General features: G+C 45.0%; 1 protein-coding gene across 3 annotated transcripts in view; it reads right to left on the bottom strand.

The window, feature by feature from the left end:
* CHRM2 (cholinergic receptor muscarinic 2) overlaps positions 1–26105 on the bottom strand; it is a 154360-nt gene extending 128255 nt beyond the window's left edge. For 2 of the 3 annotated variants that reach the window (XM_045052802.1, XR_006594621.1), the window contains exons 1-2: positions 18694–19128; positions 18271–18432 (exon numbers count right to left, since the gene is read on the bottom strand). The gene's annotated coding sequence lies outside the window, so the exon portion shown is untranslated. Of the gene's footprint in view, positions 1–18270; positions 18433–18693; positions 19129–25988 lie in introns of those variants that run through there. The other variant, XM_045052801.1, reaches the window with a different exon arrangement.
* Between the last annotated feature and the right edge of the window lie 1811 nt (positions 26106–27916).

Raw genomic sequence — 27916 nt, 5'->3', positions numbered from 1 at the left:
CCTTAGCAATTACTCATTCCATCAGTGACAGCAGTGGATCTGTGGCAAATATTTTTTGTCGTGTTTAACTGAACTACATATACCAAGTTATCGAGCTGTGCCTACATAATAACCAAACAACCATCAGAAAGCACAGAAGCCCACCAATCATGTTATGTGCGAACCCAATCATGGTATCTGGGGTACTGATAGATCCTAACAGATTGCTATGGTGTAACTCCCTGAGAGAAACATGGTTTTTACTGGATTGCCATGACAGCATCTCGGTTCTCTATTCATAAATACACCTTCTGGAAAAAATGCTAGAAGCTCTAATGCCCAGCAGAGATAAAACATTTGGATGACTGATTCAATTATTCACTGCTTCACCCTGGAGGTTTCAGTGTCTTGGAAGGAGCCAATAACTAGCTCCACCAATATAGATAAATAACTAGAATTTTAAAAATAGGATAAATTTCCTGCTTCCTTCAGTGTCTTGGTTACTTCCTTAGTATACACATAGGAATGGGCCTACTCTTCTCCCTAAAGCCCAGATCATTACGAATGGGGGAAAGTCATGGAATAGTAAGAGACCTTGCTCCGTGTTTACACGGGCCCACTTTCTTTTAATACAGGACACTATGACATTGGCAGACATCAGAAGTTAGATAATCCAATGGAATGAGCTAATTAATCTTCTCTGCCATGGTTCTATCCAATTTTCTACTGCCTTATTAGGTAAATGTCAGATGAAACAGAATGGTACGGGGCATAAAATAAAATGTTTCCCTTGGATGAAAGATTTTGCTCATGGGAACCAAAAGGGTAAGTCTACACCTTTGCAATAGCATACTGGCTTTTCACGGTCTGCTCCAAACTACCTCTTCAGCTTTCTTGAAAGATTTTGCTCATGGGAACCAAAAGGGTAAGTCTATACCTTTGCAATAGCATATTGGCTTTTCACGGTCTGATCCAAACAACCCATATTCCCATACCCACTGCTGTAGCCACTGAGAATAAGGTGCAGCCACTGAGAATAATGTGCAGGACCTTGAATGTTCCATTCTTATGCTTTAGCACATGCTGTCCCCTCTTCTTGGAGATCCTCCCTCCCCCCCTGCCATGGACTGAATGATTGTATCCCCCCCCGCCAATTCATCTGCTGAAGACCTAATCTCCAGTTTGATGGTATTGGGAGATGGTGCCTTTGGGAGAAAGTAAGGTCTTATGACAGTGGAGCCCTCGTGATGGATTAGTGCCCTTTATAAGAAGAGACAGAAGATCTTGCTGGCTCATGCTCGCCCATCCCCTACCCCCACCACATGAAAATACAGGAAGATGATGGCTCTCTGTAAAGCCAAAGGAGGGCTCTTGACAGAACCCTATCCTGCTGGTACCCGGATCTCAGACTTTCAGCCTTCAGAACTGTTAAGATATAAATGTTTGCTGTTGGAACCACCCAGTCTGTGGTAGACTTGTTATAGGAGCCCAAGCTGACCAAGACATCCCATCAATCCAGTAAAACTGTACTCGCTCTTTAAATGTTCTATTAAACCAAGCCGCTGCTAGGTTAGTCCCACTTCTCCTCTGTGGTTGCGGGAGTCCTAATACCTCTATTATAGGACACATATATTGTGTGTCATTGCTTATTCCTCACCTTATCTCCCAGGACAGACCCTAAGGGCTGGAATTATGATTAATCATCTTTGTATTCTTGATGTCCAGCAGAATACCTGGTTGCCACTAATTCTGCAGCAATAAATGCTGAAGAATAAATGAAAAAACAAGTATTTCCAGCGTGTTAGTATCTGTCCCTTATAAAGCACTCCCATGTGCTTCTGTAGAAGGACTGAAAACCTCAGGGAGATGGAGAAGCAAACTTTCAAATGTAGAATGATGAGAATGATACTGATACGAGTGATGGATTTTCTCCCAGTTTTAAGTTTGGATAATGTCTTCTTTATATAGAGGTACCTATACATATATGGTACCTCCAGAATTTTGGACTCTTCTGGGAAACGGTGGAATTGAAGGGAGTTCCCCAGTCCTGCTCATCTTTGCAAGCAAACTGTGCTCCAGCCCTCTGTGGAATCCATCAGACAGAGGAGGAGGGAGGCGCTGGGGTCTGATTTGTCCCTCCCTGTTTGCCATCATTAAGGAGGTGCAATCTGCCACAGAAGGACTGTCATCCCCGTCCCAATACTTGTTCTTTAAGCTTACATGAAGATGGATGAAACATTTCTTAAAAGGTGGGGCAATTTAGCTTCCATCCTCCTTAAATACAGTTCCTCTGAAAACGAAGTCCCTGCTGTCTTCCGGTGGATTACTGGTACCAGTGAATGGCACCAGCTCATTGATAAGCTTAGGGAGCGCATATCGGACAAACGACGAAGCAAAGCAGATTTCCTGCGATTTTTGTTGAAATGCTTCGATTCTGATCGTAGATCTTCACTTAGTGTGGACTTCTCTTCTAGTGAGGCAAGATACGCAGCTTTATTTCCTGGTGACACGTCTCTTTGATTTTGCCACCGAGTGACCCCCAAAGAGAATACAGGATTTACATGGCATGTTGTCCTATACTTCCTTGTCCTCTCACAGCTCCAAACGCCTCTTAAAATAGCTTCGCCAGTGGCTCCCCAACACCTCCCAGGAGCACATCACATTCCAGTGTAAGTGACAGGGGTCTGAGAGAGCATTCTGTCACCTCACTGTGAGTTTCTCTGGACCGTGAAATGCCCAGTGTCCCAGACAAGTCCAGGTCCTCAAGTCACCACCAACTGCTTCTCCTTGCCACTTTCCTCTGACATCAAATAAAGAAAAAAAAAAGACAACCATACAAAAAATGGGCATTTCATTTTGAAAACATTTGTGGTGACACTGATTACGCTTACGGTTATCAGGACTTAGGAGAGATGACAAAAAAATACAGCTTTGCGACTTGTCTTTCTTACTCTAAAGATACTCCACGGGGGCGCCTGGGTGGCTCAGTCGGTTAAGCGTCCGACATCAGCTCAGGTCGTGATCTCACGGTCTGTGAGTTTGAGCCCCGTGTCGGGCTCCGTGCTGACAGCTCAGAGCCTGGAGCCTGCTTTGGATTCTGCGTCTCCCTCTCTCTCTGACCCTCCCCCATTCATGCTCTGTCTCTCTCTGTCTCAAAAATAAATAAACATTAAAAAAAGTTTTTAAAGATACTCCACGGACAACTTCTGTCAATTTGGCAGTAAGGGTGACGACATAGCTTCCCAATGACCTCATGAAATGGGGACGCAGAAGAAAGAAGTGGATTTTGACCTTGTTTTCTAAAAGGCTTCATCCATTATACTTCCCTCTGCTTTTTAAAAAAGATGTCCTACAACTCAAGGAACAAATACATTGTGCAATTTGTTTTCAATTATTCCTTATTATGTAAAGTTAAAAGGCTGAGTTGTTATCTTCTTACAAGCATCAACAGTATTTAAAAAACCATATCGGTCCTGGGGCACCTGGGTGGCTCCGTCGGTTAAGCGCCGACTTCGGCTCAGGTCACGATCTCACGGTTTGTGAGTTCGATTCCCACATCGTGCTCTGTGCTGACAGCTCAGAGCCTGGGACCTGCCTCGGATTCTGTGTCTCCCTCTCTCTCTCTGTCCCTCCCCTGTTCGTGCTCTGTCTCTGTCTCTCAAAAATAAATAAACATTATAAAAAATAAAATGAAAATAAAAAAAATATCAGTCCAAATAGATACTGCAAAGATTAATGAAAGCCCTAATTATTTACATGCAATTAGTAGCAAAAAAGACAAGATGAGATCTCTAAAACTTCCAGAAAGCAGGAAAGCAACTACTCTCAGGATCAGAGTAACCTGGGAAACCAGGGTCGATTCTTGGCAGGGACCCAAAACGATGACACAATGGTTGATTCATGTTCTGATAGGTTGGCACCACGTCACATCTACCATTAAAGTTTTGATAATCGCTCATGTTGGAACCTCTGCCTTTCCAACCGAATCTCGCCACCAATTGAGACCCCTCTGTAAATCATCAAGGAAACAGACGATGGGAAGTGGAGAAAAGAATCAGAAGTCCCACGCAAATAAGGAAGAATTAGAAGGGCTGTTTTTTGTTTGTTTTGTTTTGTTTGGGGCTCAAGCCTTTCTTGGAAGGAATTAAACTCTAAGGTTAAAAATAATCCTGTGGAACATTTCGTGGCGTACTCATGGTGAAGGAATGAAATTGACAATGGTTTGGGTATCAGGATGTTCAGACGCCAAATCCTGGCTTTGTCACTTCAACTCGTCATCACCCACAGGACAAGCCACTAGTACTTCTTGATCACAGTCTCCTTAACTGTAAAATAAGGGTGTCAAACTAGATGAAGTTGGCTTTGCTAAATTCTTGAATGTGAAGCTGAACGAACTACAGGTAAACTGAAAACAATGCAGTTGTCCCCAAGGTCATATTCTTAACCTCTACTCTATACTGCCTGACAGTGGGGATGCCTTTTGAGAGACACTGGAGCCTCAAGTCAGGGACAGTGGTCAAAGCCTTTTCTTCTTACCCTGTGGAGAAGCGGTGAAGGCCAGTGGAAGATTCCCGAAACCAGGGGAGCACAGGGCTGTGACTCCCGAGGCTGTGGCGGTGCAGGTCCAGGGGAACGCGCAGCCTTAGAGAGGGTCAAAGTGGGTATATGTGGGCCTCTCCTTCCCAGGTGATACTCGTGTGTGATGACAGAGAGGGGTCAGGTCCGAGGGGAAAGTGGGGACGCAAGCAGTGTCAGGCACAAAATAAGTGTTTAGCAAATATCTGCTGGTGAATGAATATGAGAACGAATAAATGAATCCTCCAATTCCACGCATGAGACCAAAGCTGTAGTATGGCAAGTTATCCAATATGGTACTTAGTTTCATGATGTGAATTGTTCTGTATCTTTGGTCATGTATCTTGCGGATGGAGTCAAACAAAATCGATCACGAGTCCTGCAAATCCAACCTGGTACAGGGAAAAAGGGTCTGTTTAAATCAAACGTGATCTATGCTAGCTAAAATCTGTTTCGACGTAGGTTCCACATAAAAGTAAACAAGTTGTGTTCCTTTAAAGGTTCAGGTCCTAGATATTAATTACATTGAACTTAAATAAAGTAATAATACTACTATACACCTACAAGGATAGCCCATAAAAAATTTTGCTCAGGTTTAGGTGAAGTGTTGGTCTCCAAAGCAGGAAAAGTTGCCAGAAGGAAAGATTTATTCTGAAAAACACTTTTTTTCTCTTTACCTAGAAAGAGAGATTCTTTGAGCTATTTCAGAAAATGATAACTTGCTATTATGAAACCAACAGAAGAAACAATTTGGGGTAGGAAGAAACTTCAAACTTTGAGCATACTAGTGGCACAAAATTATCATTAAATAAATATTTATTGAGCTCTGTTATATGACAAGAATAGATCTGGGCACAAGATTCAATGCTGAAAAGAAGAATTTAAAAAGAAAAAAACAAATCTTGCCCATATGGACCAGGTTTCTTCTAACGAAACCAGAGAATATCAATGACAATTCATTATATAAAGGAGTTAAATATACGATATGTGTGGAGACTGAAGAGTGGGCTCAAGCAAAGACATTAAAAGTCAAGTTAAAAAAGTGGGTATCATAAGCTGCCCAGTGCAAAGGTCACGTCTGAATACCGGGAATGGCTAGATCAATGCTATCAAATAACATCACTTTTCCTGAAGGCAGAGAACAGAGAAAAGGGAGGAGGAGTATGAATGAACCTCTTAGGACTCTGTTGACTTCTCAAATAGAAACAAGAATGCTTGGTCTCCCATTGCGTAAAACAAAATAAGATTCATAGCGCTCCACTTACAGGTCAGTAAAAAGTATCTTGGGTAAATTTTTGGTTTTTACTTAGCTTCCTCAGGAGCCCTGACTGCTGAAGCTTGGAAAGTCAACTGGGAAGGAGAAATGGAAAACAAATAGCCCTGTGGTGTCCTTTTTTTTTTTTTTTTTTTTACCTCTTTTTGTATATGCAGACTCAATGGAGTAGAAGAATGACCAAAACTGGATACACAAACCATTTAAGTTTTTCACGAGAAAGGTGAAAGATTTTTGTTGCTGGAATTACCAAATAAGTAATTTTAAAAAACCATCTTATGAAAAATATAATATAAAGAAAACAAAAATAGTTACATAAAAACCACAAGCCAACTAACAATGCTTTTTTCTCACTAATTGCTGAAATAGTAAAGGGAAAAAAAAAGAGAATTAAAATACTCACAACATGAGTTCTGCTGTGACTATTATTAGAAAGCTCCAGAATTTAAGAACATGGAACTATATGATTAGAGAAAATCCAACACAAGAATAAAATAATACACGTAATGAAATGAAAAAAAAATATTTCTCGAATGCATAGCTAAAAGGTATCTTCAAGAAGTAAGAAAAAATCATATGCTGATTTAATGAAAATACTAAAGAAAAACCAATGCAATGGAATATTATCCAGCACTAAAAAGCGACGAACTATCAAGCCATGAAAAGGCACGGGGGAACCTTAAATGCATATTAGTAAATGAAAAAAGCCAATCTGAAAAGGCTCCATACCCTATGATTCCCAATATATGACATTCTGGAAGAAACGAAACTATAGAGACAATAAAATGATCCAGTGATTGCCAAAGGTTAGGAGGGATGGAGGGATAAATGGGAGAGCACAGAGGATTTTTAGGGCAATGAAACTACTCTTTATTACGCTATCATGGTAGATACCTGTCATTACATATTTGTCAAAACCCTGGTGTAAAACTATGGGCTTGGGCTGATTATGATGTGTTCAAGTAGGCTCACCTACCTTAAGGAATGTACCAGCCTGGTGTAGGGTGTTGACAGTAAGGGAGTGCATAGGGGCAGGGAGTTTATGGGAACGCGCTGTTTTCTCCTTAACTTTGCTGTGAACCTAAAACCATTATAAAAAAATAGTTTATTTAAAAAAAAAAGCTACTGCAGTAAGTTATCTTTTGGTAATTATACAGAGTAATACAAAAATACCAGTTTGAAGTTTAGATAACTGAACTATTGCTACTGCTCCATTTTCAATTATAGTGCAAATGTAAACTAAGGGCACATGGGAGTTTGAGAGGAAAAAAAAAAAAAGGATTTTAAAAAGTAGCCAAATATTTGCTGCAAGTGGAATGAGTAAGTCACACTAATTTCATTAAGAGCCGCAAACAGGGATAATGACCTTTCGAAAAATCTGACCAATACATGGTGCAGTGATTTCAATGATCTGCAATTTCTAAGTCTTAGGGAAATGAGCTAACGGATTTACAGCCGCCATCAATTACTTCTGAAAATGCATCCCGTACCAAAAGGTGCCAAAATACAGGAATTGGAGCGATATCTATTAAAGGAGAAGAGAGCAGGGCTGCCAATTATAGCCAAGTCTCTAGATTCAGTATCTACTGAAATAATGGGACCACACCAGAGGGAAAAATATAACAAACCTTAGGCACTATAAAAGCTACAGAGAGACAGGGGCAATTAAGTAGCAGAGGATTGAGGAACCAAAGAAGGATCCAAGGCCATGGGAACTTGCACTGGGTAAAGAAACAAATGAGCTAGTTAACATCAAAAGAGGACACACCTGACGGCCTCTTTTTTTTCCATGAAAACGACCCCTGGGATTTAATCTGAATGCTTCCACGATCCAAAGACATGGTTTTCTTTTCTTTTCTTTTTTTGAATATGGAAACTTGCTGGAATACAAATATGACCTCTTTTCTGTATCTCTGCTTGAAAACAAAAAACTCAATTGAATTTAATTGAAAATAAAAAAAATCAAGTTTTTAGTAAATTCTTAAAGAGGTAGAAGCCACGGTATCTCCTCATAAATGAAGGAATTTTAAAGGGGAACGCTAAGGATGCGAATTTCCTGAAGGATGTGTTATATAACAAACTAGGAGGGAGAAGAGCAATTATCACTTTAATTAATTAGGGCCCTGTTGTAGGTCCCTTGTGAAAGATAATCCTTGATTAAAAGTGTCAGTGTGTAAAAATATAGACTGATACTGAAATGTGAGAGTGTGAAATTTCAATTAATTGTAAAAAATTAGCTGGTATTATCATTCTAATGATTCTCTGGAGACTCTGGACATACAAACAAACAGAGTTGACAGTGTAAACAGAAATAGAATCAATCCACTCATGGTTCATCCCTCAAAATAATTCTTTTGGCCTTTTGTGTTTTTAGATCTGCAATGCAGAGGTTAATGTTAAGTAATAGCGATCGTTTTGCAGAGAAATGGAATACATAGAATAATACGAAATAGAAGGAGATGAAATAATATTTTACTAGCACACAGTGTTTTTGCAGGCAACAAAAACTCTCCAACATACATATGCTTTATAAATATTCATGAAATCATATTATCTGCCTTAGGAATTCCGTACCTGGAAGCCTTGCTGAGACACTTTCCCCCGCTGTGCCTGGAAAGAGTTCCTGGGAACGAGGAAGGAGCAAGCATTTTCAAACTGAAGCCTAGAATTAGACTAAGCCAAGTGGTGAGTAGCCACAACACATTCTGAATCTCACCTGAGACCAATTCCTCGAACATAAACTTGGTTCTCATGATTCTCTTTCCTAAACACTAACTCAAGACCCGAAGTGTGATGTGCCTCTCTGTCTTTTTCTCTTCTCCCTCTTTTTCTTTCGCTTTATTACTGAAACTAGATGCCAAGTGATAGAATGAGCCATTCTTCATTAAAAAAGAAAACAACCCTGCTTATGGCATAGTAAAACAAAACAAATTTTAAACTGTTCTCTGACATCAGGTAGGAGACTGATGCCTGTGGCAACAAACTCCCTCTAAGACCTAGAACAAACTTTTCTGTGTTAACGAGCTCCAGCTTCTGGACTTACAGGGAAAAAAACAAATAGCAAACATCTAACACATAGGGCATGAAGTATAGGAAGGATACACGTAAAGATAGGGCATGGGTCCTAAAACTTGGTTGGTACCTAAGAAAGAGTGGCTGTTGTTTCCTTGTTTTTGTTGTGATTATGATGGTCACAGAAATGTATCTCGCCCAAAATTTGAAATTTTCCCTCACATGGAAATATCCAGTCACGCTCACTTTAAAATCAAAGCAAAAGTCTGACTCCTTGTTTACCTTCGAGTGACATCCATTGGCCAAGACAACAGAAATTAAACTACATCATCCACCACTCCTTGCCTCCAGTATTCCCAACACACAGTACAAGGGGGAGAAAAACAGGTTTGTAACGTTGAGGCTTACATGAGGACATAATTGCCCACTCCACTGATAAAATCTGACAGAAAAGTAATTTTGAGGAAGAAGCAAGAAACTAGCGGCCAGATCTGGGAAACACTTTGGCCCTGGGGCTGCTCTTTATCTTGTCCCTAAAATGAAACCAAGTGTCCTGATGCTCTCTAAAGAGCACAGTCAAGTAGGGTTTTCCTATCATTTTCTATTTTTATGCTGGTTATATGGTAGGAGCCTTTTCTCTCTGGAGCAGGTGACGAGCAAGGCACAGGCTCTGAGAAAATCTTCATTGTGTCCCACAATATCCGATTGTATGTTCTTCTCTCTACCAATCGAATTTAGACCATGCTTGGATTTTATGAAGAGTGGGAGAAATCAGTCTTCTTGTAATTCTTTAACTCCCCATCGCACTCCTCCTAAAGATCTCCCCAGTGGTTAAACAGTCAAGAAATAATAGGCTGGTCTTCCTGTATTATTCCATCTTGTTTACTGGCTTGGCATAGTTGGGGAGGCAAGGCAATAAAGCTCTTTGCTTTATTAAAGTGGTGACCAAAAGTGGTCATTAAAGTTCATGACCAAGGGTGAGCAAAAACATGAAGAAAAATCATTACAATTTTCCTGTTCCTAGAGGAGGGATTATATATGCTAGATCAGTCTGTTACTGAGGATCATGATAGGGCACCACCATTTGGAACCAGTTAACAGTGAAATGTATGGCCATTAACATTTAAGACAATTCCCTCCCTCTTAACACCTCCTCCAGGGCTGCCAGAGAGGAAGAGAATGAGGGCCAGGTGGTTGGCCTGGGTGGCTTAGTAATGGAAACTTGGTCAGAAAACCAGATAGGAGAGAGCTACAGAGGAGCTCTGGAATAATGAAGAAATCTTCCCAGGAAGATGTCAGGGAGAATGAGAGGAATCGTCAAGGGGAACGAGTGAAGCAAAGCAGAGAAACGAAATCAAGTGCTTACGTCTTAAATGGCCAGGGCTGAGTTAACGTAAGATAATACATGTGGGGTCTGTGCCCCTCTCGATAAACAGGTACAGGGGCAGTGAAATGGAAGAGAAGCATCTTTCCCTATGGCTGCCCTCCCGAGTAGTTATTTATCTACTGATGATAAAAGAAAATCAAAGTCTCTGGCCACAACTCGTATGACGTCAGGGCGGCGACGTTCAGGTTGAGCATCCTATCTTTGTTCCTCTTCAATGCCCTTTAGATGCCAATTCTTCAATCTGGTATCATTTAAAATGTGGCCCTGTGATCACCCACCTCAGTATCACCTGAGATGCTAGTTAAAAAATAGATTCCTGGGCCTGACCCCAAACCTGCTACCTTAACATCTTTGCAAGAGAAACGGTATTTCAATGACTCAACCCATGAATTAATCTTTGAAAGGCCTTTTTAGGAGACAGTCACGGTTTAAGTTCTTCAGAGTCTGGTTATTCAGAGCACTCTACCTGGTAACTCTTGAATACTGACTGCTGAAAACGTGACCCCCAGTTCTACCATGAGATCAGCACTCAAGGGCGTACAGGGTTCAGAAAAGAGAAGTCCTGGTTTTGTGACTTTTCTGAACCTAGGAAATAGAGAACTTGAAAATAAGGCTCTGCTCCCACACTTTCTGCTATTCGTTTCCACTGACCGGAAGAACCCACATCTTACAATTTTGTTGTTGCTACTGTTGCACATTATCCACAGGCTGGACATGTGAATTTCAACCCGTGTGTGGCCTAGGGAGACGCTTCTAGCTCCCTTGCCACAATGAAAGAGACTGGGAGATGACGCATACTGATGAAGTTCCAAATTGCTCCTGAAAACATTGGGAAAACACGAAGCTCCACATTTCCAATCCATTTGAAACTTACGTGTTTATAAAATTACCGCCTCTGTTCGGCTCTCAGATCTCCTGGGCCTCCCTGGGAAGGTCCAGATGCTGGCTCTACCAGCAGCATCGGTTAATATCGTGCAAGTTGCCTGACACTTCCACAGGCCAAGCCTTTTGTAAACAGTGCAGTTTACTATCCAAGAACACAATTCAGCCAACCCCACAGAAAATGAAAAACCTGTGTTTTCACGTCTCAAGCACTTTGCTATAATGATCAAGTGCCAGAAGTGGCACTATTCTTATTTCGACTATGCATATCAAAACAACTAACATATACACGTACCCAGAACATATGACGCAGTGTGCCTGACTGTGGGAGATTAAATGAGATACAGAGTGTAAAATATTCAGCCACATCATAGCTTTTCTTAGCTACTGTTCTAAGTTTGGGTGATGGCCAGTGTACGGGCCACGTTTCTCACTGCTTACTATCCTAATAATAAATTAGATAAAGAGGAGGAAGAAGAAGAGGAGGAGAATAAAGAGAAAAATAAATATACTGGCCAATATTTATTTTGCATTTCTCTCGGGTCGGTCATTATACAGCCGTTTATGTGTATTATCTCCTTGTGCAGTGGGAGAATATAGACACGCAGAGAGAGACAGGACCTGGCAAAAAGGCTTTGGTCAGTTATGGAAGAAGATCTCATGTGGGTTTGAGTTTCAAGTTTACCCGACACAGTTGAGAAACAGTGAAGAATTTTTAACAAGAGAATGACATGTTCAGATTTGCATTTTAGAAAGGTCATGCTGGCAGCGTGAGGCATAGATTGTACTAGGGGAACACTGGAGGTGGGAGACCAGTTAGAAATGCAAGGCTCTGGTGATAGTTCATGTGAGAGAAGCTAAAGGTCTGGAAAAGTTATGTGGATGGAGAGGAGGCAATTCTCAGAGACAGGTTGGACTGGGAGACACCATTAGATGGCGTAAGTAGAATCTGGACCGAGAACACAAGAAGACATTGCTTATTGGAGATCAACGTCACTTCTTCTAACGTGTCATGTAATTTGTGATTAATAATAATGTACAGGGGTGCGTGGGTGGCTCAGTTGGTTAAGCATCCGACTTCAGTTCAGGTCTTGATACTGCAGTTCATGAGTTCGAGTCCCACGTCAGGCACTGGGCTGACAGCTCGGAGCCTGGAGCCTGCTTTGGATTCTGTGTCTCCCTCTCTCTCTGCCCCTCCCCTGCTCATGCGCTCTCTCTCTCTCTCTCTCTCTCTCAAAAATAAAAAAAAATTAAAAAAAAAATGTACAGATTGACATTACCATTCACACAACAGAGAGTAAAACTTTCAAGTTTCTTATATAACAAAACAACTAAAAAATATTTACAATATAAAACTATCTATATTTATATCTATCTCTACATCCTATCCAACAAGAAAATGTTCCCATTCTAACGGTAAAAGACTCCCATTTTGAAGTTTTAAAGACTTCAAAATATACAAGATTCCATTAGATTCTTCTTCAGAGATACCTCGGTGGAATCTCTTTGTCTCCCACAGAAATATTTTCACAGCAATTTTAAACATAGAAGGGTATAAATATCCCAGCTTTCCCATAACTTTCTAGAATTCTACAGAGTAAACAGCCCTATGTTCAGGCAATGAATTTCTTCGACTAATCCTTCTGCTTTAAAAAATATACTACTTACAGGTCTTTTTTGCTTGTGTCTATCTCAAATTAAAATCGGAAGTGAAATTTTCTCGAAGTTTAAAAAAGGATGTTCTCGCCCTATCCAAAGTACTGTGCTTCCTGTTCCTGAACACCAGAGGGCATCATTCAGTGAAAGCCAGGATTTGGGAGAGAGGGAAAGACAAGGAATTCCACTGCTAATGAAAGAAACTGATTTTTTAGTGTGTACCCTTATCTACCATGAAGCATTACCATGGTAACAGCACCAGTTAAGATGATTGTATATTTAGGTCACAGTATAAAAGAAGGAGCTTGAACATGAGGGGCGGGGGGGAAAGGGAAGTGAAATAAAGACAAGAATATATGAAGTGTGGAAGGAAGCAGACCAGCCAGAACCTACCTCACTCGCCCTTTGCCAATGGCTGTTTCCCGGAGCCACATCATGCCTTTCAAAACAAAGGTGGGTAGTAAATTCTAACTAAAATGAAAAGTTGCCACTAGAATTCAGAACCTTGAGCACTAGCAATCTTACTAAATTACGCGGAACTACTTCAGCATGGCAAAACAAAGAGAAAACTAGACTGGAAGTCGGGGTATGTGTGTTCTCAGGCAGTTCTTGGTCCTCTGAATCACGGTGGAAAAGCCACTTCCCCCACTTCCACACAGATCATGGGTCACTCTAAAAGATACCAACATCCTCCCTCATCCTTGCGCACCAGACAGAAGAAAATCTTAGTACGGCCATAGGCGAAAAGAACATCTGCCAAACGCCAGGTGATTTCAGTGCCCTTGTTTTCCTTTGCCAGAGGCATTCACTGATTAATCAGAACAAGCATGTTGTGCCAAAGAAGAAGCTAGTTGGCACTGGATCTTTCTTGCTTAGGATTTAGGGGCTCCAACAAGCACATGCAGAGTTGAATTCAAAGGATGAGGAGAGGGGCGCCTGGGTGGCTCAGTTGGTTAAGCGTCTGACTTCGGCTCAGGTCATGATCTCGTGGTTTGTCAGTTCGAGCCCCACAGAGCCCGGAGCCTGGTTTGGATTCTGTGTCTCTCTCATGTACTCTGCCCCTCCCCCTCTCATGCTATGTCTCCTTTCTCCAAAATAAATAAACGTCAAAAAAAAATGTTTAAAAAAAAGGATGAGGAGAACAATGCTGAACTCTGGACACCACAGTTCCGACTTCCCCAAACACAGGCAAGATAAATGCTGCCACCATTCCGAGAGCCAATCGGTACAGCACAAGACAACGACTGAAGTGCAACAGGCTGTGCATTTGCATCCTGGGGCTGCAACTTACAAGCTGTGCAAAACTGGGCCGTTACCTGACCCCTCCGAATGCGTAACATGGGGAAGATAACATCTTCCTCATAGCACTGTTGCAAGGATAAAATGAGAACTGCTTCATCTATTCGTTCATTCAACACATATTTAATGAGCTCTAGAATGTGCCAGGTGCTATCTGAAGCCGGGGGGATAAAGCACTAACAGATGATATAATACACGAAAGGTGCTTAGGACGGTGCCAGAGACTTAGAACACAATCTAAAAACTCATTTCCAAGGAAAAATAACCTGCTTCCTTTGTCCCACAGAAAGACACCACCGCCACCACCACGCTCCCCCCCCCCCGACCCCCGTGACCTAGCCGAGCTTTGGGGTATACAGTCGGTCCACTGGCTCTGACACCTTACAACAAAAACAGTCCCAACACCTGCCCCATGAACTGAAAGCAGACAAAGTGAAGACAGGGGATAGGACTGAAAGACAGGCAGTAACGGTCACAAGGAGAATATGGACAGTGTTTGATATATAGGAGTCTGAGAAAAATTACCCGGCACTCATACCATGAAATGTCCAGCCACCTCAAACGTAAGTTTAAACGAGGAAAGCCAGTCCGTCAAGGAAAACGTGTCAGCAAATGTGTCGGTCGGTCTCTAGATCCTACTGAGGAAAGTGAAGAAGGATGAAGATCAGATCACGAGTGGGGTGTGAGTGGTTGGGTGTGGATAAGCACTGACACGCAGTCTCTCACACGCAGACCCCAAACAAAGCCCGACATCAGTGATGCGGGCTCCACCAAGCACTTCTGACGGCACACCCAGCTTCTCGACCTCATTGTTTTCTCTCCCATTCCTCTCTCCACTTCCTGTTATTCTACTGCCCCTCTTCTTCCCTTTTGCACTTGCCTTAACTTTGTCCACTGCTGTGGATCAGAGAGACAGGCGCCTCCTCATCAGCCTGCCTCTCCTTCTCCACTGATTCGGGTGCCATGTTTTCCCTGCCAGCCGGCAGGCTGGGGACTGCTGTTTCCTTCAGACCTCAGAGGCTGCCCCTCCCTCCTGTGCCCTTGGCCCTGGGGGCTGGCTGCCCTGGATTGGAAGTGGAAAACGTCCCTAGGATGTACCTCCAAGTGCCTGACAATTGGGGTTATCTGCGCAAAGGGGATAGGGTCACATTTGGAGCAATGTCCCCAAATTGAAAGAATGTGGGGACTCATCCTAAAGGGACTTTCACCTACACTTGACTGCTCTTCTTTCCATATCTGCCGCTGACTTGGAGAGCTGTAAAGGTTTTCTTTGGGTTCCCTTGAACTTGAACTATGAGAGGGATATTCAAATCCACCTGTGTTGTCACTCCATTCCCTCTCCAGACACCCCGAGGTATCCTTACATAAACAACTATGCCTCTTTCTTTTGTGGGAAGACCAAGCATCTGTCAGGAAGCTCACCCTCAATTTTGGGTCCCAGGAATCTCCCCCACTCCCACCCTCCTTCATTCATAGAGTTTTAAAACCCTAAGCTCACTTGGCTGGAATTTCCACACCTTTTTAAGGGAACTTCCACACCTTTATTTCTCAGATTTAATTGGCCCATTTGTTTAGCCCAGTAAAAAATACAGAATCAACAGAATTTGCTTATCTAGGTACTGCCTCAACTGGAACACATTACTAATATTAGCAACAGCAATAAAAATTCACCTGGCATTAATATGTTACTTCTTGAGACTCTGGTGACGAATCCCGCAAAGCTGTAACCTTGCTGGTACAGGATTCTTCCCTCCATGTGAGGAGAGGCTCAAAAGTCCGGGTTCTAAATTGCAGCCCAGCACCGTTCCCAGCGTGAAACCGTCTCCCGGCCAAATCCACTAGGTTACCTCTATGATTATCAGTCCCCGTGTTGTCACCACCCCAAGTACGGCATGCACACGTGCCTAATTGTGGCTTAAAGGGTATCGGCATCATTATTTGCCTATCAGTCAAAATGGAATCTCCTGCCATATGCTTTTCAGTACACCATATACACACACAGACCGCCAACAACATGCAATGCGTGGCCTTTGCCCCAGGACGCGGGGTTGAACACCGGGACTTTATGAGCTGCCTCACTTTCAGAGCTCTCTGAATCCAGGGAAACCAGAGGAGCCTGGAGGGAAGTGAGGCGCTCATTACCCCAGAACCCAGCCATTTGGACTTCCCAGGGCGGACTGGGGAGAGGCTGCCCGCCGCGGGGAGTGGGGGGGGGGCTCTGGCCTGAGGCTTGCTGAAGGCAGAGGCCTGGTGTGCCCCAGCCTCTGGCCCCCTCGAACGCTGTGCTCACAAGAGCGCGACAGCAGGAGCCAGAGCACAGGGCCATTTCCTCCAGAGCCTCCCCACCCTCACCCCACCCCCAAAGTCGACTTTTTCCCAGGCCTTCCCGGTCGCCTCGCGGTTTCCCTCTGGAGTCTGGAGGGCTCCCTCCTCTGAGTGGCCATGGCGGTGGGTGGCCGAGGCCGCGCAGGTGCCCGGGGCTGCGGAGCCGGGGCTGCGTGCCAGGGCGCGGGCTAGTGTGCGGTAGAGCGTGGGGGACGTGTGTTTGTGTCGCTGGCTGCGTGTACTAGGAGACGGCCGAACCACACGGCTGGCTGCCACGTACCCACTGCACCCAGCGCTAGGAGAAAGAGCAAGAAACGCAAAACAAACCGAGAGACAGAGAGAGAGAGAGAGAGAGAGAGAGAGAGAGAGAGAGAGAGAGAGAGAGAGAGATGGAAAGGAACTAGAAAGTCAGTGTGGGGGATTCCGAAGCTCAGGACTGGGAGGCGCCTGGCTCCGGCTGGGCTCGCGGTGCCTGGTCTGGCCAACTCGGAACCCTCCTGTGAATGAGGCCACAGACCTGCCATGGCCGTGAACTGACATGAGGACACGGGAGGGCGGCTTGGGTGAGCTAGCGGCGGGCAGCTCTGCTTGCCTGAGGCGTTTACCTCCATTTCTCTGCTCTCCTCCTGCTTCTCTGCACCGACTCCCACAGATATTTCCACACAGGCAACCGCCTTGGTCTCCTGGCCTGGGGCTGGTGGTGCCACGGAGCCTCGCAGGGATGATTCTGTGGCTCAAAGCAGCCTCGAGGACAGCGACGGGCAGGAGGGTAGAGAAAGGGATGGGGACGCTGGGGGAGACTGAGGCAGTAGGTACGTGCTGCTTGCTGGGTCACTAACTCGGGGGAGTCTTCCCTTCTCGAAAGCTCTCCCAGGCGAGCCTGCTCCACCCCCGCGGGGATGGGGGTCAGGGGCACGGGGCAGAGCGCACAGGTGGGATTCCTGCGCGATCCACCCGGCGCGGGCTTGGACCGCACCTCGTGGGTTCCGCGAGCTACAAGTTAGCGGCGACCACATAGGTCCGCAGGTGCGGACGACGAGGGGAGCTGTGGGTGCAGCGCCTCTAACCGCGACCCGGGACCGGGGGTGAGGTGGGGGTCGGGGGAGCCCGGGCAGGATCCGGGACCTCGCGGGCTCCGGACTGGGGCAGCGTCCCCAAGCCCAGGCGGAAGGATGACCTGGTGTGCAGGACCGAGGTGGGATGGGGTTGCGAGAGGCTTCCCCCTTCCTCCGTCCCGGGATCTTTCCTCGTTCTTATCGCCCCCTGCCCCTTGGCCGAGCAGCAAGCCTCCCTCCCGAGACGTGGCTCGACTGCCCGGGGCGCTGCTCGCAAGGCGGAGCCGGGGGTGCTGTGCGGACCCGGGCGAGCAGGGCCTCCACCCCAAACGCCCGGCAGACGTGGCCAGACCCCCCCCCCGCCCCCCCGCAGCGGGAAGGACCGTGGGAGGCAAGCAAGGGCGACGCTCTCCGAGTCTCTCCCACAACGGCATCTCGGGGAGGGGGCTGGGGGTCGGGGACGGCGGCGGGGCCGGCGGGCTGGAAGGAGGCGCGACGCCCCGCAGGCGCGGCTTCCAGGCTGCCTTAGCCACATTCCGCCGGACTCAGTGACCTGCGGAATCGCGCCCCCGCCCCGCGCTTTGCCTCGTTTGCCCCCTTCCTTCCAGACGCGCCATCACTGCCCTCGGCCCTCCAAGCCCCAGGAGTCAAAGTTTCCATCTTTGAATCTGCACTTACGGAGGACTATGGTCCGATTTCCCAGCGCCCCCCCTCCCCCTCGCCACCTTGATCCCTCCACGCCGGGTCCTGGGGATTGGGAGGGACCCAGCCGCGCCAGAGTCCCCCGGCGCGGGCGAGCGGGGAGCCGGGCAGCGTGGCGCCCTTACCTGCCGCGGGTTGTAGCTCCAGCTGCTCCGGGGCTGCGATTTCCTCGGTGAAGGCTGGCAGGAGCGAGGAGCCCTTAGCAGGTTCGGGGCTGACTGGCCCAGGGAGGAGCTGCGCACCGCTCAGAGTCCGGAGCCGGCCGCCGGCTCGCTTGCTCCCTTGATCTTGCCAGAGAAAAGGGAAAGATTAGTTGGGGCCGCGACGCCCGGAGGGGTGGGGCGGGGAGGCGGGGAGAGAGCGGACCCAAAGGCGCGGACCGGAGCAGCGGGGCGCGGGCGCGCGCGGGCAGAGTCGCGCACCCCACACCGGTCCCGGTCACTTGGCGAGTCTGGAACCCCTTCGCGGTTCAGGCAGGAGTTACACTGGCGCTGCCCCCCGCCCTCCACACCGAGCCCCCAAAGGAAACGCGAAGGGGACTTTCAAACCTGGCTTTCGCGGAGACGACGAGTCTGGAGAGCCAAACAGGACCGAGACCTGGACGGACCGGCGAGCAGGGCGGGATTCATTTCTTCACCCAAGTGCTGGGGAAAGTAGTAATTAGTGCGGGGGGGACAACACCTACTTCAGTGCCCCTGGCGATTTCCTAGTGGGATCTGCGGTTTCAAGGCTCTTAGCCAACCCGCAGGCTGGCGTGTGTGTGCGCGCTCGTGTATGTGTGTGTGTGTGTGTGTGTGTGTGTGTGTGTGTGTGTGCATGCGCGCGCGCGCGCTCCCTCTCCGGAGCGGGTCTCTGCGCCCGGGCGCCTTTGGTATAGCAGGAGACCCTGTCTGTTTTCCTGCGTGTGTGTGCGATTAGCTGCAATGGGCGGACAGTTTCTGGAGAAGAGAACATTTACAATTTTCTTTCAATATGACAGGATTAGTTGCTGTTGAAGGCGCTCCTCCAATGAAATCTCCTCTGCTCTCTGATTTGGCGGTTCTTCTGAGCAAATATGACAGCCTTTTGTCCAGGCTCCTTTCGCTCCTCCACGTCCATCCCCAGAGCCCAGGTCTCCATCTGCAGTTTCTACACCAGAACCTTGACAGTTACCACCAGCAGCTGCAGCACCATCACCACCCAGTCCCCTTCCTGCAAGTACATGATTGCTGTAAAGGTGACATAGGACACATTGGGAAGAACACAGTGTTGCTTCTCGATTGCGGAAGATGCTTAAGCTCAGTTTTTCCAGGTGGGAAAAATGTTAGAATGCATCCGCTATGCTTTGTAACCATGTAATCTTGCCGAACTGCTCACGGATTGCTTATTTCTTTGGGATACTGGCAAGTGTGTTACAGAAGTAATCTTTGTGGTGGTTGTTGTTGTTGTTGTTGTTGTTTCTCATTTTAAGCGCGTTCCAGTGCCCATGGTTTCTTCGACGAATAGGCATTAGGTTACAAAGTATTTATGGCACTTCGTGGAATTTGGGGTCTCCACGGAAAGAATTAAGATGCAAACTTCTTGCGTTCAGAACAGCCTTAGGTTTTCATTTCTTCATTTTAATGAGAAATGGCTTCCAAGAAGAGTACTTATTATTTTTAGATACTAACCCATTTGATAAAGACACAATGATATGATTCTGAAGTATAGCTAAGTACCAGACTTTGCTCTTGCGAAACTATATGTATATATGAAGATAACATCAATTTTTGATACGTTACACAGACCCATTTTCTCTCGTTTACCTTTTGCAAGCAAATGAAAAACACTGAAACCTTCAACTGAGTAACACAGAATTAGGTACATCGCCTTTTGTATCACAAAGACAGAGAGCAGGTTGGTTTAGTACGTCCAATTCAATTCAGTTCAATTCTTGATGCCCACGTTCTGGTAGGTGCCAAAGAGCATATACAATAGCAAAAGTCAGTGTCCCTGTACTTTATAAGTTTTCTGTCTTATTGATAAGGGAAGACACTCATATGAAACACCTATGTCGCAGTCGACAGTCAAGATAATTGATTATACAGCAATATAAATTCTGATAAATGGAAATCCTAGAGCTAAAAGTTTCTGGCTGTTCTGTTAACTCAGAGCTACCACCAAGCAGGATGCGGCATAAACTCGGTTTTGCTCTATTGAAGTCATCCTGAAATAATGCGTTACAACACTGTGGCTCTACCCTCCAGCCCTCACCCCCCTACATCCTGCCATCGCCAGAAGAGGATAAGATATTTGTTGGAAAATCAAAACAGTGCTCCCCAATCTTGGTCCCAGCCTCCCCAAATATTTGGTCCATTCCATTAACAACCTGATTTAGTCACTTCCTTTCCCCGAGGTGCTCTTTTAAAAATGAATTCACATCTTCCTTCCTTACTCCATTATTTCTAGTGAACCTCTGTAAACCCATGGAGCTGCTTGAATCTTTTCTGACCACCCACACACATCAAAGCAGAAATGTAAGGGGGAATGGATCCCTGACCAGTAATGGAGAGGAAAAACCAGTGATCGGCTGCTGATTAGTGATCGGCTGCTGATTTGTTCCTTCGTATCATTAACGTCTTCTTCTAAACAAGGCCACACATTCCAACCAGAGCAATACAAGCAAAAAGCCAATGAAAGCTGGCAAATATTTCCTTAAACTTGAATAAAACAGAATCTGTGAGTAACTGAACTGCCGTGTTCAAAGGAAGCCACTATACTCGCGGCCTTTTGGAAAGGAGCTACAAATGGATGTAGCATTTTTGGCAAACAATCAGCAATGATGTCCATTTTCTTCTTCGAGGCCATTGCTGAAGACACTTTCGTATGTACACTTAGAAGCTGTGCCACTCACTGTGTGATTTTGGAGAACGTATTTAACTGCCCTGTAGAAGGGGTATAGGTGGTAGTAATATCTCCTGGGGTTATTATAAGGAATAATAGAGCTAACTCATGTAAAACTTTCAGAAGCATGCCTAGTATATAGCAAATAAGATCTATTTATAAGACTGTTAAGATTTTAAAACATAGGTTCTTGGATCATACCTCTGACCTACTGAATCAGAATATTTAAGAATGAGCCTTGCCAATGGGAACCATACTGCTCATCAACACCATGCAGTGAACACGTTAAACATAATCCACTGTAATAATGACCCCCCCTCAAACCCCCATCCACTTGTCCTTCCCCTTCTAGTTTCTCTTTCTTTATGAAAGATCATGTGTATTCTGAGCATTTTGTTTTTACTTTTTTTAATGTTTACCTATTTTGGAGACAGCGAGAGCAAGAGCGAGAGAAAGAGAACACACGTGGGGGAAGGGCAGAGAACGAGAGGGAGACAGAAAACGCCAAGCAGGCTCCGCGCTGTCGGCACAGAACCCGACGTGGGGCTCGAACCCATGAACCGTGAGATCACGACCCGAGCCAGAACCATGAGTCGGAAGCTTAACAGACTGAGCCACCCAAGTGCCTCTTTCATTGTTATTTCTTCAGCCAGTTTCCTTTCTGAGATAAAAGGTACACCCCAATTCCAGGCATACAGCTTTTACATTTATTAGTAAGCCATGGTGTGGAACATTTTCAAAAGTGCTTTTTAAAGACTTTGTAGAATGCATCTACGTGTTCTCCTTTATCTGCATGGCTATTTTCCACCTCAAAGAACACTAATAAATTAGTAATTTCCACTTGTGAAGCCAAACTTCCTTACCTACAACCTCATGAAGCTAGTTTTAGGCAAGTGCTAAAGAGCTCAGATGCCTGAAAGGGATGACTTTGAATCTCTGACAAAGCTCCCTTTTGATTAAGACTATAAATAAGGTCACTCCCAACGTAAGGAGAAGGAGAGTGACAGGTCTCACTCCTGGGAAGGTGGCGCATATTTTATTGTGCCACGTTGATTTTGGCGGAGCAATAATTAGACTTCGGTAATTAGATGCACAAATCAGCACTCTGTCATCGTAAGTGGATTAAGAGGGTGACAAGTTCAATTCCAGTGATTTCCCACCAGGTAGGGAGGCCATAACATTTTCTTAATTTTCTGCTTTCAAAGAACCAAGGAAGAAAACGAAGGGGAAGGCTTGGTCTCTATGGGGAAAACGGACCCAGAGCAGGAGGCCTCGCCTTCTTCACTTCCCACTCACACAGACCGTTCAGGAGCTGAACTAGGAGAGCGCAGCATTAATCAGCTGGAGCTTCGGGAAAGGCAAGCTGATTTGGCTAATGCCTCCCAAAGGGACTTTGCTACTCCTCCACCTCAGCCTGAAATATAACAATCCTGGGCTAAAAGTGACCCTCCACCAGGTGACCATCGCTGCTTAAAATGGGCCCTTCGGTCTCCCTCCCTGTTCTGCAATCTTCACAAGAGCCTCATAATAGACACACTATTCTGCTGAGAGTAATTTGTTTTTCCCTACGCGCCTTCCCGGCGTAATTGAAATGCTTCTAGAAAAGACGGTCTCTTTTTCCGCTTAGGAAATCCGAAGCTTTTCTTTTCCAGACCCTGCAAGAGGAGTTTCCACCAGAAATGAGAACCATTCTGAGGACAGTGTTCGGGGACAGTCTAACAAACAATGCTGGGCTAGTCTGTTTTCCTTTTCCTTTTTCTTGAAGTGCGGTACCACAGCTGTGTTAAAACCTTCCTCTCCTAGTGGGGATAGTGTTAGCCACAGCCTGAAAACTTTTACTGCTGCTGAGTCTAAAATATTTAAAATACGGTACAGAGCTCTTTTTCAAACAGGGAATGTAAAGAAGCGATGTGGGGGGGGGGGTAGGGGGGCGGTGCGGGGAGCAGGGGGAATGAAACGCCACCCTGCAAAATGTTACACAGCTGCAATGGTGATAAATCAGTGTTAAGCATGCAGGAGAAAAAGGCCACTGGGACGCGTGTTTACTTAGGGAAGCACTTAGTGTTTGTGCATTCCTCCTACCAGGAGGTAATGCCGAGAGCCTCTTCGGAGGTAACCTCTAACACACAGAGAAGTGAAACATCTCAACCACGTCAACCTCAGGGTGTATTGCGACAGACAGCTTAAACCTCCTCCTTCCATGGCCTAAGCTGGATGCTGGGGTCTGAGGTGGAGATAAGATTCTAGCAAGTTTCAAATGAAACTCTTATCAGACTCTCCTTTGTGCATGGGGCTCTAACGATTTGAATCCATGGCCCTTTGTGCACGAAGAGAGTAGTGTAGGAATACTCAAAATCCTTTCACTCCACAAAGAAACCTAATTTCTTAGAATTTGGAGTGACCTCATCACGTGCTCAGGGGAATTCACGTAATTTCTCACATCATATACTTAACCCTGTTCTTAAGCTGGAAGGATCCTTCAAGGGAAAGGTGGAAAAGCTAACACATTCTCAAAACCCATATCCTGGAGCCACCACCAGACAGAACGGCCTCCGCACTAAATGTGATTTACCCTCTGTTTCATGAGAGCGGCTGAGATCATTGTGATGCAGAAAGCTGTGGTTTGGCAAGCGAGACCCCAACTGACTGTGGCTGCTAATATCGCTCCAGACAGACCCCACTGTTTCTCTTACTAATACGCCCAAAGAAGCATCCCTAAAGCATTCCTTGGCTTCCTGTGCCTAATAAGACGGATCCTGGACACTCTGTCCTTTCTTCCTCATTGATGCAGCAAGGTAACTGGGCTTGTGGCTTACGGGCTTCATTTACAAAATCTCACGGGCAGTATTCTCTAAATCCCTGCAGAAAGGAATGAGGCCAGGCCAGGCCCCAGGCAAAGTCAATGTACGTGCTACATTCCTACAAGGCTTTTCTTGGCAAACGTTTTCCTGGAAAATGAGTTAATTTAAAAAGCGTGCCACATAAGCATGTATTGGTAATCATTGAAAATCTTCAATAACGACCAGTGAAAGATTCTAACCCCAGAGCTCTGCAGCTGACACAATGTGCTCTCTGTGTATCGATGCCAGGATATGGAGTATACAGATGCTCCTGCTTGGAGAAAGGTTTCTCTCTTGAGCAAGTTTCATGTAAACAAGATAAGCAATCATGCAAAGCAGTCACTGGGAAGGCATTACTAAAACTGGACCCGTACTAATGACCAATGAAGGGGAGCTGAATATGCTACCCCCAAATATGTGTCTTTGGCATAGTGATTCTTTTGAGCTGTTTCTTTATTTTTAAGAAACAGCAGACAGAGAGGAAGCTCTGAAAACTGGGTAGAAGTTACCTTTTTTGTCAGAGACATTTATAGGGGAGAACTCCATTTATAAAGGTGTCTCCCTTTCTGTACCAGGAAGAGAAGGATGACTAAATCTCCAGGATCTCCTATCAGTGGAGAAGGGAAGGGCTTACATCTGACCCTCACTTTCTGTATTCTTCTGGGTAAACTCCCACACTTGGTTTCATCTCCCTTCACCCAGGATCTTCTCTGGTCTTTAGCCGGAGATGTCATTAAAGGTGATCGCTTGGGCCATTTCAGGAGAGTCCCTCAGTTTTCCTGAGTCTCTCCCATGTATTCCGGAGAATACATGCTTTTGCTTGTTTTCCTCCTGTTCAGGCAAGAACCCAGAATGGGAGAGGGAACATTATTTTTCCTCCCCGACATGATCGACCAAAACCTTGGGCTCATGCTTTACAGTAGCCAGCGTGGACAAATGTAACTAAACGTCATGGGATTCCATGCCTAATTTCCAAAGTCGGTTAATGGAGAAGCCTAGAATAGGACAAGAGCACCCCCACACACTCTTTGTCCAGGGTACTGTGTCTACGGTGCACTTCCAATTACTCTGTAGCTTTCTGCTTTCTTTTACTAATTTGTTTTGTATTGTTTTGTGTTTTGGAAGTAATAAGGTGACTGCAAAGTCACTTAGCAATGAGAGCCCCTGGCACATGGACATTTCTGTAATTCCTTGAGAAGAAAACTCTTAGTCATGGCTATTACAGCTTATTCTAATTATATAATAGCATTAGGATGAACGTAATGTTACTTAGAACTGGGATGCAGTCCCTGTGCATGGGATGGCCTCAAATGTTTTCTAATTCCAAGCCTATTTGCCTTTAAACATTCTCTCAGGCCCAACTGCTACTCTGTTCTTAGGCATTCTATACACTGGCTTGAGACTCACCAGATAATCTTGACCTCAAATCTCTACTTCCTAATGCTTCTGCTTAAGTTTAGACTTGAACTCCTTGAATTTATATATATATACACACACGCTTCTGGTCTGAACAGTGCTCCTCCTAGCTCTTTAAAAAAAATATATGTTTATTTACTTTTGAGAGAGAGAGAGAGAGAGAGAGAGAATAAATTGGGGAGAGGCAGAGAGAGAGAGAGAGAGGGAGAGGGAGAGAGAGGAATCCAAAGCAGGCTCCAGGCCCTGAGCTGTCAGCACAGAGCTTGATGTGGGGCTTGAACTTGAGCCATTAGATCACAACCTGAGCCAAAGTCAGATGCTCAACCAACAGAGCCACCCAGGTGCCCCTCCTCCTAGCTCTTTTAAGCCTAACAACATTTCCTATAAATTTGGGCTGTAGTCATTACGACCAAGACCTTTTCCCCGAGCCAACCAAGTCAGTTTTCATTAACCGTATTCAGTCTGGACTGTATTTGATGTGGTTAACTGTTCACAACTCTAGAGAACGTTTCTCAGGATACTACCATACCAATATGATAATGATTCTCAGCGAGGAATTTTAAAACTCATATTAAAATATGAGTTGTCTTTGGCACTGGGCTTATTACCTTTGGCCAGAACACTAATATGCATATTAAGATAAATACATTATTTATATGTCATTAAAATAATCTCAACACATTAAAAACATTTTTCACTATGCCTGCTTAATGATGATGACTTACTTTGAAATGTCAGAATTGGTAAAATTTCTCATTTTGTTCTCCCTCCTCTCCAGAACTTCGGATTATTGTTCTTGGTTCTAATGTGGAGATGTTACTTGTGGATTTCACTCGTGACCTAAAAGGAAAGCGCTGAATTAACAGACTGACAGAGACAGAGAAACAGGAATGAATTCTAAAAAATGATCACAGTGGACGGAAAGGGATTAGAATGGACGGAGGGAGAATGGGAACAAATTGTGAAAAAGGCACTAACCAAGCGAAATTAGATTTCCTAACGGAGCCAATACCCATGATCTGAAAAAGGCAACGAATAAGTAGCTGTGCCCACCACAACATACATCCTTGAGAGGATGGGAAACTAAGCAGGTAGGAAAGGGGAAGGAGCCACTTCTGTTCTGAGCTCCTTTGTTAACCCGCTGGGAAGGACACCTTGGCTCTCGTGCCGACACCTGAAAGTTCTCAGCTCCTCAAAGGCAGCTTGTGAACCCATTTCACTGAGCTCTTAAGGTAATGAGGTAGCAAAAACAAAAATAGTCCTGGAAGAGCTTCTATTTCTTTCTTTTTGCCCGCTTTCTCCCTGGTGTGGTGACAGTTCTCTCTGTGGACCTCTTTAGAAACCTGACGGCTCAGATGAAAAGAAGGTATTCAAAAGAGACTTGGGGTGTGGTGACGGCGTGGAGGCTAGAACTGAAATGTAGAGCAATGTAGTTGCTAAGGATAAGGGTCAGAGTCTAATACTCAAAACCAGCAGGCCACTGTGTCTCTCCGAATGGATCCAGGGTGAACCAGAAAAATTAATCTCAATGTTTTATTAAAGATATAAATAGCATCTTCTGTGCCGGCTTTACAAAGCACAGCAGCACCAGGGAGAGAGCATTTTTTAAGCATTTCTATGTGACTGTGTATAAACACATGGAGTATTTGTTTAGCTTTTGGTTCGTCCTGAAGAATAAAGTGACTCTCTGGTATAGATAATACTTCATAATACCATTCCAAACAACAGGAGTTTGTAGATGAATGGTTCTTTTGGAGTAGATCTTGCGTCTCCATTCACCTTACCCTATGTCTGCTCCTACCATTGCAAATGCTTATATATTTCCTTAATAGTGACCATCTTGACTCACTTAAAAATAACTTGCCTGTTTATGTGCACACTTCTGTGTGGTGAGATCGTCAAATGGCAAACTTCAGCTTTTCACAAAAAGAATGATGTAGCCTGCACACAGCGTCGCCCTATTGCAATGGGATGGATTGGGTGAATATGTACCCGGCCACACCTGGGAACATCAGTCTCTTGTAACCAGGTCACCTTAAGCATTGGAAAACCCACTGAACCACATATTTTGAGGAATGATCGTTTGACCAACATTAAAGGATGCACTCACTCTGTATCTCTGAATTACCTTAGTAATGTAAATTTATGATTTTAGGCTTCATTAATTTAAAAACAAATGTTAACCACTTGACAGATTTGTTCCACCATCTATTACAAAATAACCTGGATTCCTAAGTGAAATGCAACAGTGATATCTTAGTAGAAAGTGCTCTGGATCCTAATCTCAATTCTTTCTGGTTGCATGGCCTTGAACAAGTAATTTAACTCATCCATGTTTCATCCTCTTTATCTGCAAAATGGCCATGTGTACACCCTAAGTAATTCCAGATTATAGAAAAAGATATTTTGGGGCGCCTGGGTGGCACAGTCGGTTAAGCGTCCGACTTCAGCCAGGTCATGATCTCGCGGTCCGGGAGTTCGAGCCCCGCGTTGGGCTCTGGGCTGATGGCTCAGAGCCTGGAGCCTGTTTCCGATTCTGTGTCTCCCTCTCTCTCTGCCCCTCCCCTGTTCATGCTCTGTCTCTCTCTGTCCCCCAAAAAATAAATAAACGTTGAAAAAAAAATTAAAAAAAAAAAGAAAAGAAAAAGATATT

Source organism: Felis catus, chromosome A2, assembly GCF_018350175.1.
Source record: "Felis catus isolate Fca126 chromosome A2, F.catus_Fca126_mat1.0, whole genome shotgun sequence".
NCBI classification, from domain to species: domain Eukaryota; kingdom Metazoa; phylum Chordata; class Mammalia; order Carnivora; family Felidae; genus Felis; species Felis catus.
This window is presented reverse-complemented; position numbering and strand designations above follow the sequence as displayed.